This window comes from Leucopleurus acutus, assembly GCF_964270905.1.
Source record: "Leucopleurus acutus genome assembly, chromosome: 8".
Classification (NCBI taxonomy): domain Eukaryota; kingdom Metazoa; phylum Chordata; class Mammalia; order Artiodactyla; family Delphinidae; genus Leucopleurus; species Leucopleurus acutus.
The window spans coordinates 26,559,613-26,574,431 of record NC_139151.1 but is presented as its reverse complement, the minus strand read 5'-3'; the positions used below and the strand labels follow the sequence as shown (position 1 = coordinate 26,574,431).

The 14,819-nt window shown below is 38.1% G+C and overlaps 1 pseudogene across 1 annotated transcript; it reads right to left on the bottom strand.

Moving 5' to 3' along the window:
* Positions 1–2,574: 2,574 nt before the first annotated feature.
* On the bottom strand, positions 2,575–3,678 carry LOC309965320 (large ribosomal subunit protein uL30-like; annotated as a pseudogene). Its single transcript has 2 exons — positions 3,365–3,678; positions 2,575–3,162 (listed from the first exon to the last, which is right to left on the bottom strand). The product of its transcript is annotated as a large ribosomal subunit protein uL30-like (transcript).
* Between the last annotated feature and the right edge of the window lie 11,141 nt (positions 3,679–14,819).

Sequence of the window (14,819 nt, the reverse complement as noted above, 5' to 3'; positions counted from 1 at the left end):
CCAGAGCAAAATGAATTTCATGCCAAATTCTTTAATCCAGTTTAAGGGTCTATCTGGTTGTAGGGAAGGCCTTGACAATGAGACCTGATACTCCATATTCATTCATGAGACTCTCATTTTAGTTAAGATGGTTGAAGAATTTTCCTTACCTTAAGAATAATTTATCTCAATGTGATAGAGGACCAGTATGCCCTTGAACAGTATTAGAGGTAATGTTTCATAAACTATTCCCCCTTCTCTTTCCTATGGGTTGCCCTCTCTAATTTCACCCACTTTCTATTGCTCGGTAGCCTACTTTGTTTGGAGCTATACCATGGCTGGTATTTGAAGGTAATTACCAGTCACTCATTTACAAACTATTGTTTAAGCTGGTGCATTTAGGGTTAACAAAACATTTCCCTGTTTTATGAGTTAATTTTATAACTTAACTGTCAAAGAGAAATATCACTTCCCTCATTTCTAGGCTCTTGTTGGGAAACACCTCATTGTAACTTCTAGGTACTGGAAACAATAGGGAATTCTTTGGAAATGCTCAAGTGGAGGCTGCAAAGATATTTTAAAAGGCTAGAAGTTATTTCCTGACATGAAGGTCATTGCTAAACCTGACTTGAAATGGCACTAATTAGCTTGGCAGCATATAATTGGCATCTTTGGGCTATGAGGCATGCCTAGCAACAGTCCTAGGTGTTAGACATAGTCAGTTTAGTTCAATTTAATAATTTTTTGACTAGCTCCTCATCAACATATTTTTCATATAACACATATTTGTATACTACTTCATAGTTTTATTTCATTTGATGCTTACACCAACCCTGAGAAACAGTTATGCTAGGAATTCCCCTAATTTATAATATAGGTAATAGAGGTTCAGAAAAATAAATGCTGTATCCAGAATTATACAGTCTAGCTAAGACTTAATTATCCCTTTCAACTATAACCTTTTCTGCCTTGGTAAATATAGAACATTGTATTTCAGTTTAGAGGAGAAGATTAAAAGCTTGGCTTTTGGAGGCAGTCAGATATAGATCAGACACTTAATAGACTTAGATACTTACTACCTAAGTGACTTCGGGCAAGTTTTTTTAACTTCTCTGGGTTCAATTTTCACATTTATAAAATTGGGGTAAGACTTTTTCCTCTCCTACAGGATTTTTGTGAGGATTAAATGAGTTGGGGCATGTAACTTGTTGGACCAATTGTTTGACACTTAGCACTCAACTTCTATTATAGCGTTGAATCCAGAAAGCTTACTTTTATTTCACTTTGTAGACTGAGTCAGCCTTGTGCCATCTGTGAGGTCCTGTTTGGTTTAAGGGTTTAGGACTGAAGTCATGTTTCTCCAAAGGTCTGCAATAAAGCAATATCAATTTTCCTGAGATGTCTAGAAGTGGTATCATCTTGTCTCATAGTCAGGATTTTTATTCAGACAGCCAAGTTGGCTAAGATGGTGACCAGGAAAGTATGTTTCTCCTGAAGTTTCCCTATTAAGAAGTTAATGATCCTACCAGAACTATTTAAATAACAACATTTATAAATTTGGGGAAAAAATTTTCAACATTGTTTTCATATCTATTACAGAAAAAAATAAAGGGAAATAAGGGATTTCAGTTAGGTACATGGAATAACTTACTAATGGTCACCAAAGTGAGATAAATTACCAATGGAGGCAGCAGCTTGTGGAAGAAATAGCATAGGAGACCTAAGTTCTTGTCTAGTTGACATCTCTTTCCAGCATGTAGCTGAGGCAAAACACCTTAACCTCTCTGAATCTCAGCATTTTCATCTGTAAAATGTGGATAATTATATCTGAGACTTACAAGGTTGTTGTGAATATATAATGAGAGGAAAAGAAAGTGATTCGTAAACTGTGAAGTGTTATACAAACTGAAGGTGGTGGTATTATTTTCTGGTGTTTGTTGAAAACAGAAATTCTTGGATTACTTAAATGTGCTCTTGCCTGAGGTGGAGAAGAACTAATAAATAGCCCTTTGAATCTGTTTCAGTTCAAAGAATATATGTTTTCAGATTAAATCAGTATTGATGGTGTTAGGTCTTGTCAAACTGAAATTCAATTGCTCTTTTGGAAGGGCATTAAAAAATAACAAAGGGGAAGATATTTGGAAAGCAAAGATATTTTGTATAGAAAGACTTAATTATCACATTGAGTATATGTTAAATATATTCAGTTTAAAATCAATAATTAAATGGTAATGAACACTGTGCTCTGCTAATTAGAACTTACTTTTTTTTTTTCCACAGCAGACAACCGAGCATTGCTTTTGTGCGCTTCTTTCTAATTGTATTTCAAGTTCTTTCCAAAGCAAGGCCCTTGGATACCCCAGGTTCAATATGCCCCTGGGCCTGGTCCACTGCTGTCTTGTATTCTTGTGTGGGTGTTCATTCGTTCACCAACATTAAATCCCAGGATAGGTGTGATAAAACAGGACTCCCTCCTCCATGGCCCAAGTCCTTTGCTGGTTTCAGAGGTGGACGGCGGTCTTTGCAGAAAACACACAGGAACTTTTTCTTGGAACTAAAGTGGGATAAAAAGTGCCTGCCTTGAACATCACCATCTTTTCCCTGACCCTTCCCCTCCAGTTTCTGAAGATACAGCAGAAAATAATCTTGCTTGAAGATAGTGGGCAACAATTCCATAAAACAAAAACACATGCTTCCAATGCACTGTGCTTTCCGATATGCTGGGTTTAGTTCAGCTGCCGGATGAGCTGATTGATGCGTTCACCTCGATAGCCAGGTGAGCCCACTTCCTTGAGGAAGCCCACTCTATTCTTGGTAGCGTGACGGGCCACTCAGAGTTGGGAAGGGCGCAAGAACCCTGAGATCACCTGAAAATTCTTCCCTGGGAAGGCAATTTCGTGAATGAGGTCCTCCAAGCAAATGACACAAAACTTCCCCAGGTGCTCCTCAATCACTGTGTTGTCTGTCAAAGGGATGATTTTATTCTTGACCTTGGCTTGTCCACGTTTCAAGATGAGTTCCCGAACTGACTTCAAATTTGGAAATCCCCAGGTCACATAAGGTTCCACTATATGAAGCGTTTTTATGGTTTGAGGAGTTACTTGCATAAAGACACCATTGAAAATCTTATTCAGGCTAAGTCTTGCAATGGTCCTCTGCACCGGTAAACTCACCCCATTAATCCTTTTTTTTGTTTGTTTTTTTGCGGTACGTGGGCCTCTCACTGTTGGGGCCGCTCCCGTTGCGGAGCACAGGCTCTGGACACGCAGGCTCAGCGGCCATGGCCCACGGGCCCAGCCTCTCTGCGGCATGTGGGATCTCCCCGGACCGGGGCACGAACCGGTGTCCCCTGCATTGGCAGGCGGACTCTCAACCACTGCGCCACCAGGGAAGCCCCCCATTAATCCTTTTGATGCATAAAACAAAGGCCAAGGAATGTTTATCTGGCACTTCCAAGCCGTGAGGTTTCACTTCTAGTCGTCTGAGTTGCACCCTGTCACGTAGTTGCCACCAGGAATCATGTAGGAACCATTCTAGTCGCTTAAACTTGATCTCTTTTCCTTTCCTCTGCTCCTTCCTTTGCAAAAGCACCTGCTTTGCCTAGGTGGCTTTCAGGGCTTGATAAGCCTTCCTCTTTTTCAGGAGAGTTTTTGGAACCAAAGGGATCTTTTTTCTTGGCTCTTCCTCCACCATCTTTCCAACTCTAGAACTTCTAATAAGGCCAAGGTTATCAGTTTGAATCCCATTGTGGGTCAATTAGCATAATATCAGCCTTCACCCTAAGCTTTCATGAGGTCACTCAGATATGTACCTATGTTCACAAGGAGAATAAAAGTGGAGATTGGACGAAATCATGCAGATTTTCAACCAGTATGTATAGAACTATATATTATAATGTATCTCCAACTTTTATTTTTTTCTTTTAACATACTTATCATTTTTGCTTTTTTTTTAAAGGTGTAATACTCTTTTTAATTTATTTATTTATTTTTGGCTGTGTTGGGTCTTTGTTTCTGTGCGAGGGCTTTCTCTAGTTGTGGCAAGCGAGGGCCACTCTTCATCGTGGTGCGAGGGCTTCTCACTGTCGCGGTCTCTCCCGTTGTGGAGCACAGGCTCCAGATGCGCAGGCTCAGCAGTTGTGGCTTACGGTCTTAGTTGCTCCGCGGCATGTGGGATCCTCCCAGACCAGGGCTCGAACCCGTGTCCCCTGCATTGGCAAGCAGATTCCCAACCACTGCGCCACCAGGGGAGCCCCATTTTTGCTTTTTGTAGTTAATTATCTGGACTACCAATTTTGTTTAGGAAATTACTGGTGTAGTTCACAGATGATATTCCAAGTTTCCTGAAAGGTGGCTTAATCTCTGGTACATTCTGACCCTCTGTTTACAAGTGCTAACTTTGCAATGCTTTACTTCAAATGACCCTGAGAACTATGAACTTCTTATATGTGTTTTTTAGATGGGAAAATGGAGGCATTTTTTTCCCCAAGGTATTTTACTCCCAGGTGAAGAGATTTTGGCTAATTTTATAAAAAGGTCAGTAGCACAGCTGGGCTTGAAATACAGAGGTCCTGACTCAAAGTTCTATATTTAATTTGCGGTGTTTTTTCCTTTTTGGCTTATATATAGTAAGTTTAGTCAAAGGCTGGGAAAATTCATATTATGCCTGGATCTTTAGCAAGACTGACAATTACTACAATTACACGTCTTTCAGAAGTACCTATGCTGGTTATTTGACGTGACTTATTATTTTGACTAGTTTTGTTAAAAATACCAATCATATAATTTGATCCATTGGTGTCTACAGGCCTACCCATAAAGATAGGATATCTAACATTATAATTTTGATCACTTTAAGTGAAGAAATTTGGCATATCATATCCTTATAAGCAAAATGCTCTTATGTTATGAAGAAAGTAGAGATCTTTGGATTGTGATTTGGAGGATGATGAAAAGGTTCCTTGCTCCCTAATTTATCTCTCACTGACCCTCCTATTTACCAAAATTCCACCTTTAGTGGTTCAGACCATCTTATATGAAGTAGGAAAGCCCATTTATACCATCATTTACCTTAGTAAGGATTGAGGATCAAGTTTTTTAAGTAGGATTCCTCCTGAGTACCATCTGGGGTCAGGGTACTAAGAGGATTTCAAATTTTGATGAAGGAAGGAAAGAGAATATGCAATGATGATTTTTGGAGACCTATTCTGGGAGTTTAGATGATGGTGGTGGGGATTTGTCCTATCAGAATGCAGTGTAACTAAACTGGACACTCAGAGGGTAGGGAAGAGGGTGAGGGAAAGCTAAGGATGGGAAAGTGAAAGTGTATCTAAGACAAGATATTCATGATTTTTGCTTATGGTCTTGTTTGTGTACATATGTTTAAAGAACATTAAGTGTGTTGTCAAGAAGCAAACAATTAATTTGAAACCATGTGATTCTTCATTTTTATGTTGATGTTAAAAATATGCTTTCTTATTATGGAAGTTTCCTAGGGGGAAAAATGCTCTTTTTGTAAAGGAGGGCTTCTAATCTCTCTAACTTTGATTCTTTTTTAGTCAAATGGTGATAATATCAATCTAACTATGTCATTGGATTGGTGCAAAGATCAATTGGGATAATATGCATTAAAAACATGAAATGTAAAGTGCTGAACCAAATACAGGGTGTTAAAAATTATGTGCAGTACAGGTTGGAGATTAAGTGCTTGGATTCTGGAACAGACTACCTGAGTTTCAACCCTGGCTTTGTCTCTTTTTACCTGTTTGACTTAGGACAACTTAAACTTTCTGTGTCTCAGTTTTCTAATCTGTAAAATAATAACCTATCTCATAATGTTAATGTGAAGATCAAAGGAGTTAATGTATGTAATGGGCTTAAAGCAGTGCCTTGCATAGATTAAATGCAACAATCGTATTAATTGTTGCATTGTTATGTATGTGTTAGTACAAAATTGAATACTGACGTAAGTGCATGGGAGTGAATTACTTGGAAATGCTTCAAGCAATATAGTTCTCTGTTTACCTAACAAATCATATTTAACTATGAGCTATTAGTGGAACTGTGTTGATTTAGCAGTTATGTGTGAACATCTTTCAGAAGCTTTCTTCTTTTGATATTTGAGTAAAGAAACTACTCTCATTAATGCTGACTTATTCAGGTAACTTTTATAGAGTATTGGTCTTGATCATCATGTTTATATCTTACATGAAAGGTTTTCAACCCTGACTAACATTAGAAGCAAATGGGTCTGCCAGTTGTATTGGAAAGTTTGAGGGTGGCACTCAGGCATTGGTATTTTTTAAAAGCTCCCCAGGGGATTTTAATTGTAGGCAGAGTTGAAAATCACTGGCCTAGAGCAATAGTAATTAATTATATATCCATATCATTTAGTTTCTGACACTGAAATATATTTTTTTCATACTTAAATAAATAAAATGACATGGCTATTTATGGATGTTTCTTTAAAGGCAGACCTATTGTTTCCATTAATTCTGTAGCTTGTGGTTTTGTGTTACAAAGCAGAAATGAGAAGTTTATTTTAAAATTATCTGTGGAGTTTTGTTTGTTTTTGGCATGATGAAGGCTGTATATATTTTAAAAATATATAGGATCACAGAATAGTAAAGGTGAGAGGGACCCTCAAAGCATCTAGTAGAAATATTGCACACTTTGAAGCCAGTCCTGGCTTGCAGTGACTGATTCACTTACGAGCTATATGATCTTGGGCTACTTACTTAATCAGTCTGAGCCACAACTTCATCTCTGTAGAATTGAGATGTATGTGTACTTTGTACGATGACAACTGCATTTCATGTGATACACACACACACACACACACACACACACACACACACACACACACACACACATCTTGACTCCCTGACTCCTGCCTGATCCCCATACCATCTGGTGCAGATATCTAGAGCAGAGACTGTGTGGGAGCCTCTGCAGGGCTGTCTGAGCTTGAAGGGCCAGTTGCTGAGAGCTGCTTCCTCCCACTACTCAGGGATCATTTCTCTGGCTCTTTTTGGATTATTTCATGGCTGGCTGTTTGGATCCCATGACTTTTCATGAGCATAACATTTAGTCTGTGGGGGTCAGTCACTGCTAAGTAGAGTGAAGCTGTTAATGAGACTAGAGATGAAGACGGCTTCTTGTTGCCACATGATGGAAGCTTTGGGTACTTCCTCTTTGAGCCCTAGACAATACATGTGCAGGACACAGATGGCTGCTTTCTCTTTCCAGCTGTCTTCCTGTCCATTGCTTCTTTGTGTTGAGTAGAGACAGTAGTAAGCTACTATCTCTATCTTAGTTTGGGGGAAGGAGAGAAAAAATTACAGACTTCTTTGATTTTCTTTTGTATGATAGGGACAGTGGATTTTGTCTCCTTCCCAACCCTTGTCCTTCAGATCCTGTAGCATATGGCTATAAACATATTACATCATCCAGCTCGCCTGTTGCACATTCTTTATGTCATAAGAAGGAGGTTCACGGGTTGTTTCTAATTAGTTATAAAGTATAATGCTTGAGGTATTCATCTTAGCTATGGTGCATCAATGTCCTTCCCACTTATAGGCCTGGATTTAGGTCTATTCTCAATCTTCTGAGATTTCTGCTTTTGTCACCATCTCTCTGGACTGATCTGAAGGTTTCATTGGAAATATTTATAAATTCAGCTACCATTTTCCTATTTTCCCCTCAGCTGGAATAGGCACCATCTTCTCACTATTAGTATTAGTGGTAAGTCTATTGATTTTTTTAGCTGATGAGGATCTTGAAACATTACACTTGTGGGGTGGGTGTTCTAACATAAACTTTGTACTCCACTAGATTTTGAGACTCTTGAGGGTAGGAACCCAGTGAACATAGTCATAACTATCATTTATTATGCACCTACTATGTACTAGTGACTTCGGTTTAATTATTTCAATTAATTCCCATAAAAATGATGTACACATAAGGAATCATTTCAGATAGCTTAAGTAAACTGCCCAAGGTCTTCTAGTTCGTGAGTAAGAGTTGGATTTTGAACTCAGTTTGATCTTAAATCCTCTTTTCTAAATCATCTTTCCAAACTCCTTCTTAAAGAAAGGATAGATACAGATAAGAGGGATGGGATTTTGGTCTGTTGAAGGTTGGATGGAACTGGTATGGAGTTTCATTCTTAAAGAAAAGGAGAGAAGATCTGCAGATCTTCAGAGCCCTTGCTTTTCCCACTAATCTACACTGACTTGCATCACTGGCGTACATTGACATTTAGTAAATGGACCCTACAACCCTCAAGGCAGAAGTCACCCCTTCAGAAGACTTTGGCCCATGTGCAGGTCTTCACTTTGTGCTTTTTATTCATGTCAGAGAGGCTCAGATTATGTGAAGATGTCTCAGAATCAGGCAAACTTTGAAGAAGATTGGAGTGAATCCCTGGTAATAGTCCATGGTGAGGAGTCAGGTCTGTATTGAAGTCAGCCTTGGCTTTCTGAAGATCAGGAGATACTCTGCAGTCAGCCTCTATGCTTACAGTTCGGACCACCAGAATGTGCCCACTGGATTTGGCAAGCAGTAGGAAGTATATAAATCTTTATGAAGTTGAAGCTTTGTTGAATGTGCCCAGAGAACATTTTCCATTTAATGTATTTGGAAACTATAAATATAATTCCCGCTGGGGAGTAAAAGTAATTGCTTCAGAAAAGAAAAAAGTCAGTTCTTTAAATGGCTTAACTCCTTTCACAAACATTTGCTTTTTTTAATGACTGAGAAATTCCTGGTACAGGAAAATAAAATGTCCTTTGGTACAGAGGAGGTCATTCTGGTCTTAACTGACCCTGTGCACTCTAGTTCCTGTTTTCTGTTCCATATTTTGTCACCAGAGGTTATTGGAAGGATAATTCCTCTGTGGATTTTCACTGCTTTTAGGGCATGTTGCCAAAGAGAAAGTTATCTTGGCTCAGAAACTGCCAAAGCAGTTCAGAAGGCTCAGATCCCAGGGGTACTGAGCCAGTGACTGATAATGACTTGATTTAGGTTGGCCATGGGTTGGATTTTTAAAGCACACTTTTTATGTGTGCTAGGTTTGCTGTGTCTGCTTCACCCTCTTCAGATTTTTCAACAGACTCATTGCTTCTTGGGTCAGGAATGATTTTCCTTTCCTAGGCATGCTATTCTACTTTGATTCTATTCTTATGAGCAGAAACATCTATACCAGTTTGAGGCCTCATGTTCCTCTTTTTAACCTAGTATAAAGGAAAAACAGCTGTTGAAAGAAGTTGCCCTGTATCTCTTTCTTTGAACACTGGAGGCTGATTTCTCCTAAAATTAATTTCTGAAATGGCTTGGCTAAAGTGAAGAATATATCTGAGCTCTTAGATTTGCTCAGTGAAGATGTTCTCCTAAATGGTAGTGTAGAATAGTTCTCAGTGGATGCCCTTGATTTAATTGAAGCTCAGTTTCCTCAAGCTTTAAAATAGCCATTTCCAACCAAGGAGGATGTTGAAAGTATTAGGTAGGGAGATTTTTACATCTATCCTGGACATTTTTCATAGAGAGGTAAACATGGAAGAGGTTCAAGTGAACCCTGACAACAATCTCTGTAGTCTCCTTTAAATTACATATCTTTAAGACAATCTCTTTGAAGGATTAGGGATGGGAAATAAACTGATATTTATTAACTGCTTCTTAGGCAGCAGCATTGTGCTAGATGCTTTCTGCAGATTACCTTTTTAGATTTATATATGTTTGTGTGGTTAATTAGTGACAGCCCACAAGATTACCAAACTACCATGCTGCTCTCACATCTTGAAGGGTCTGTGTCAGAGTCATTATAACCCCCCAAAATTCATCCATGGCTATAATAGATCAATGTTTTGATAAGCTTTTTTTTTCTTGCTTGATTAGAAGTTTTTATTATTTAAAAAATTCAGGGCTTCCTTGGTGGCGCAGTGGTTGAGAGTCCGCCTGCTGATGCAGGAGACACGGGTTCGTGCCCCGGTCCGGGAAGATCCCACATGCCGCGGAGCGGCTGGGCCCGTGAGCCATGGCCGCTGAGCCTGCGCATGCAGAGCCTGTGCTCCACAACGGGAGAGGCCACAACAGTGAGAGGCCTATGTACCTCAAAAAAAAAAAAAAAAAAAATCACACCCTTGCCACTGAGAATTTGGTTTTTATTATAATTTGTTAATAAAATCTGTGTTTTAAGATCTTTGAGTCACTTTCATGCCTCCCTAGGTCTGAGACTCCAAGATGAGGCTCTGTTGCATAAATAAGTCTAGAATAATTCTTGCTCTGGGATTAAGAAACTCTGTCTTTAGCTGTCATGGGGAGGAGAGGATTATAAAATTCAGTCATGAGCTGCTTAGGTATTTTCTGCAGATCCCATTTCTTGCCCCAAACACTGTGGCCCCTCTGGGGCACTCTAGAACCCTTGCTTGAAATCTCTTGAGGAAGTCAGGCTTGACCTGGGCATTACTCATCTTGTTTAGTACACCCCTCTCCACTGCCCGCAATGTCTAGGTTTATTGTAGGCAGCCAATGAGTATTTTGTTGAACTTAATAGCTAGTACAAAAGCATTGGGGAAAATATGGCTAGGAAATGCTATCATATTTGAAATTGGGAAATTCTGGGTAATTGCTGAGTGCCTCATATTATTAGTTCTTGTGGGGAAAATACATGGCAGAATTCATGATGGGTTTATATTGTAAAACGAAAACTCTTATGAGATGAATCAGATGCTACATATCTGCTTATGATACTCAGAATGGGAATGACACTGATTTGCTGATAATGTATTATTATTATTATTCTGTAGCCCCAGATGATACAGCAAACTCTCAAGAGGACATTGCAGTATTATGAGCACCAATTTACTGGGTAAGTAAAAATGGATTTTGGCTATTATTGGGGACAAATTAAAGATAATTACTACATAGAGAACAGACCTGTGGTTGCCAAGTGGGGGGGGAAAGGGTTGGGGGAGGGGTGGAGTGGGAGGTTGGGGTTAACAGATGTAAGCTATTATATATAGAATGGATAAACAGCAAGGTCCTACTGTATAGCACAGGGAACTGTAGTCAATATCCTATGATAAACCATAATGGAAAAGAATATATATAAAAAGAATGTAGATATGTATAACTGAATCACTTTGCTGTACAACAAAAGTTAACACAACATTGTAAATCAACTATACTCCAATTTAAAAAAAAGAGTTACTCAAACATAGCTGTTGAACATGTGGGCAACCAAGTCAACCTTATTGCATAATGATTATGATCTCAGTGTGAAGTGAGAGCTCATAGGAGCCCCATGGAGTGATTTCCTTTAGTTTATTTGTGTTGAATCCTTTTAAGTAAAATCCCTTTTGCTAGTGCTTTCCTTTTTCTTCCTTCTTGTGCTCTTACCCTCTCATTCTCATCCACTGAATCTCATATTTTGCCTTAGTAATATCATAAGGTTTATTAGTACCAACCAAGAGGCTTTAAATGGGATTTTAGGATCCTTCAGTAAAGTTTAATCAAATTCACTACAAGCTTAACACAGTTCAGTGAGAAGTGTTTGTTTAGTTAGAGTCACATGCTACATATTTCCTTTATTTATTCCCCATTTCCTGAAATGGTTGTGGTATGATGTAAAGTAAGAAGATTTGAGGTCAAAAGACAGGAATTCAAGGCCTCACAAGGACATAGAACTTTAAAGTAACTTTATCTCTTTTAAAGGGTGATGATGATGGTAACAACTAAATCAAGGATTATATGTCATTATTAAATGAGGTAATTTTAATGGAAGTATTTTGTAAACAGGAAGCTCCAAATAAGTGTAAAGTATATCCTTGATTGGGTATGGCAGAAAGCAGTTGGCGAATACAGAAGCCTAAATTCACTTTCAGATGCAGTCTAGCTATTTAAATTAAATGTACAATATACTACAGCTATTTATCTTTGTAGAAGTTTAAGAACTTATGAGGAGTCAAGTTTCAAACCCTGGTACCTCTTGAAATGCTATGGGGAATCATTTAACATTTATGGGTAATAGTCATTACCATGGAGATCAAGAACATATTTTTGGCTATTAGGATATAGTGTGAATTTTTTTTTTTTTTTTATAAAACAAAAGGGAGGAAAACTTAGTGGAAAAATAATCTTAGTACCAAGTAGAATGCCATATACTTTAAGTGCTTGATGACTATGTTAACTGTCATTTCAAAGGGAATTGCCCTGAAACTTGGTCATATCAATCCTCAAGAGTACAGTACTAGAAAAAACATATTATTTAAACTCATGAGATGGTTTTTAATTTGAGGGTATTTGTAGTTTTAAATGGTTTATTTTAAGGGAGATAAATAATGTCAAGTTAATCTCTTCCTACGTACTCTAAAATAAAACTTAATCACTCTCATTGGATTTGCTGCTTTCAAGTATGGTGTTTGGATTAAACTAGTCAATGTATTTAGAACAATTCCTGGTATGTGGTAAGCACTACATGCTTGTTTACCCATATTTATTATCATCATTATTTTTAAGATTTTAATGACAATACCAGTAATGAAATGCAAATTATTTCTGGAATTATGAGTGCCCTCTCCGTTTTGAAATCAAATAATGACTGATGAAATAGTCTTATTTGTGAACTAAATTATGTCTTCATGGCAAGTCAGAGTGGGAATCTTATAAATATGATCAAACTAGATAACTAAACTGTATTACTATAATCAGCAGAAAATTGTTTTTTCCATTAGTAGGATGGAGTTCTCTTTCATCTAAATAACTGCCTCAACTCTCCTCTCAATCTCTGTAGACATAGCCTGTGGTATTTCTTTGTTCATTGCCTAAATGGTCTTTCCCTAGTTCTGTTTATTGCAGACACTATTTAAAGAACAGACAGGGTATAGGACTTTCATATAAAGAGGTGTCTTAATGTCCTACTGGTTCTAAGACCTAGTAGCATATTTTTGCTTGGGTGTTGGCTACCTTCTGAGGATTTGAAGTGCCTTTGCTCACTGTCTTTTTCTGTGCTCATGCTGATGAAGATAAACAGGGCCATGGTTTCCCTGTCCAGTGTCCTCTTTGCCTTTTCAGAGTCCATCTTTCTGCTCTCAATTTCTTTTTTCAATACTGAAAAAGGAGAGCATCTATGATCGCTAACACTTGGATTAAAATGTATTCACTCATATGTGTTGTTCCTCTTAAGAAAACACAATTTTATCTCTAACTGTGAAAAGGAATGTGTTTCTTACAGTTAAAGGGATTTCAGGCAATTGCAAGCAAGTGCTGGAAAGTTTATTTTACATGTTTCTGGGGAGGTGAGGGTGGGAAAGAGGTGCTTTTCCTAATCCCTGAAATTGGGCTTTGCCTAAAGCTTGTCTTGAAATAATTCAGCTTTTAGGTGTCTAGGGTTGGATGATGAATCAGAATGGGTAACAGAGAGTAGGAGCTAGCCTTTTTCTTTTTAATTTCATAATTCAGCCTCCAACCGCTAACCTTCCCATCTTCCCTTTCCTCTGTTTTGATACTCTGCCTTTGGATCTGCATTATTTATCAGAGCTCCAGGATTGTATAGTCTTGCGCCTTAATGAATTTTTATACCAGTGGCCCATAGAAACTCTCTGAGGCTTTTTTTAGTCTCCAAGACCTAGACTTGAATGAAGTGAGCAGCTGTTCAAAGGATCAGACAGATGGAGGATTGGGAGAGAGTAGCCGATGGAGCCTCTTGTTAGGAAGTAAGATAGCCTCTCTGTACTTCAGCAACTTTATCTTTAAACATTTATTCTGTTCCTTAACTTATCCATTCACTTGTCCATTTATTTATTCATAGAGATCATTCAAGCTGGGAAAATAAGTGCTTAAATAATTTATTCATGCGGTATGATAAATCTTCATCTCTTCATCTCCACTGTCACCATGGTCTCTCAGATAGAGATTCCAATCTAGTTTTCTGGCTTCTACTCCTGTAGTTTCTGATCATGTATGTCTGGGTGGGGCTCAAGAATTGGCATTTCTAAGGAGTTCCCAGATACTGCTGATTCTACTGGTCCAGGGATCATGCTTTGAAATCCCTGTTTAAAACCATATAATAACTTACTGTAATAGAATAAAAGCTGAGCTATTCCTGTGATCTGGCCTCTGCTTACCTCTCTGATTTCATCCTCTTCCACTTCCCACTTTTCACTCCACTCCAGCCACTCCAGCCTTCTGTTGGTTTCTCAACTATACCAAAGCTTGCTTAGCCTCAAGGCTTTTGCACATACTATTTCATATACCTGGAATGCTCTGTTCCCAGATGTTTGCATGGATTATTCTTTTATAGAGTTAAGTTTTTGTTTAAATGTCATATCCTCAGGAAGGTATGATACCCACCTAAAGTAATCTTCGATCCCCTACCTCAATCTCCAAACACAGTGATTTTCTGCTACATTAGTCTCTATTATCTCTCTTCATAGTACTTATCATGAGCTTATATTATCTTGTTTATTTTCTTATTTGGTTATTTATCTTATTTACTCTTACATTATTGTGTCTTTGTAAATGCTTGGTACATAGGAGGAACTAACAGTTTTTTGGGGGGAAGGAGGAGTGTGAATAAATTAATACATTGTACCCTAGAGGTATGTACACAGAGGTATGTATATAGTGGATAAAAGAGCAAATTATGCTTCGGAAGGGGGTGTAAAATGAGTAATCCCTAGGGTCCATTATAGTTCTAAAATCTATAGTTCTAGTGTCCAAAATCCATCTTTTTATGGCATAAATTATACTCATTTATTTGCATAGTTTTCCATTTATGCTTAATGTTCTGCTACAATGTGTCAGATTGACTTTGTGGTAAATTTTGATTGCTGTGTAAACTCT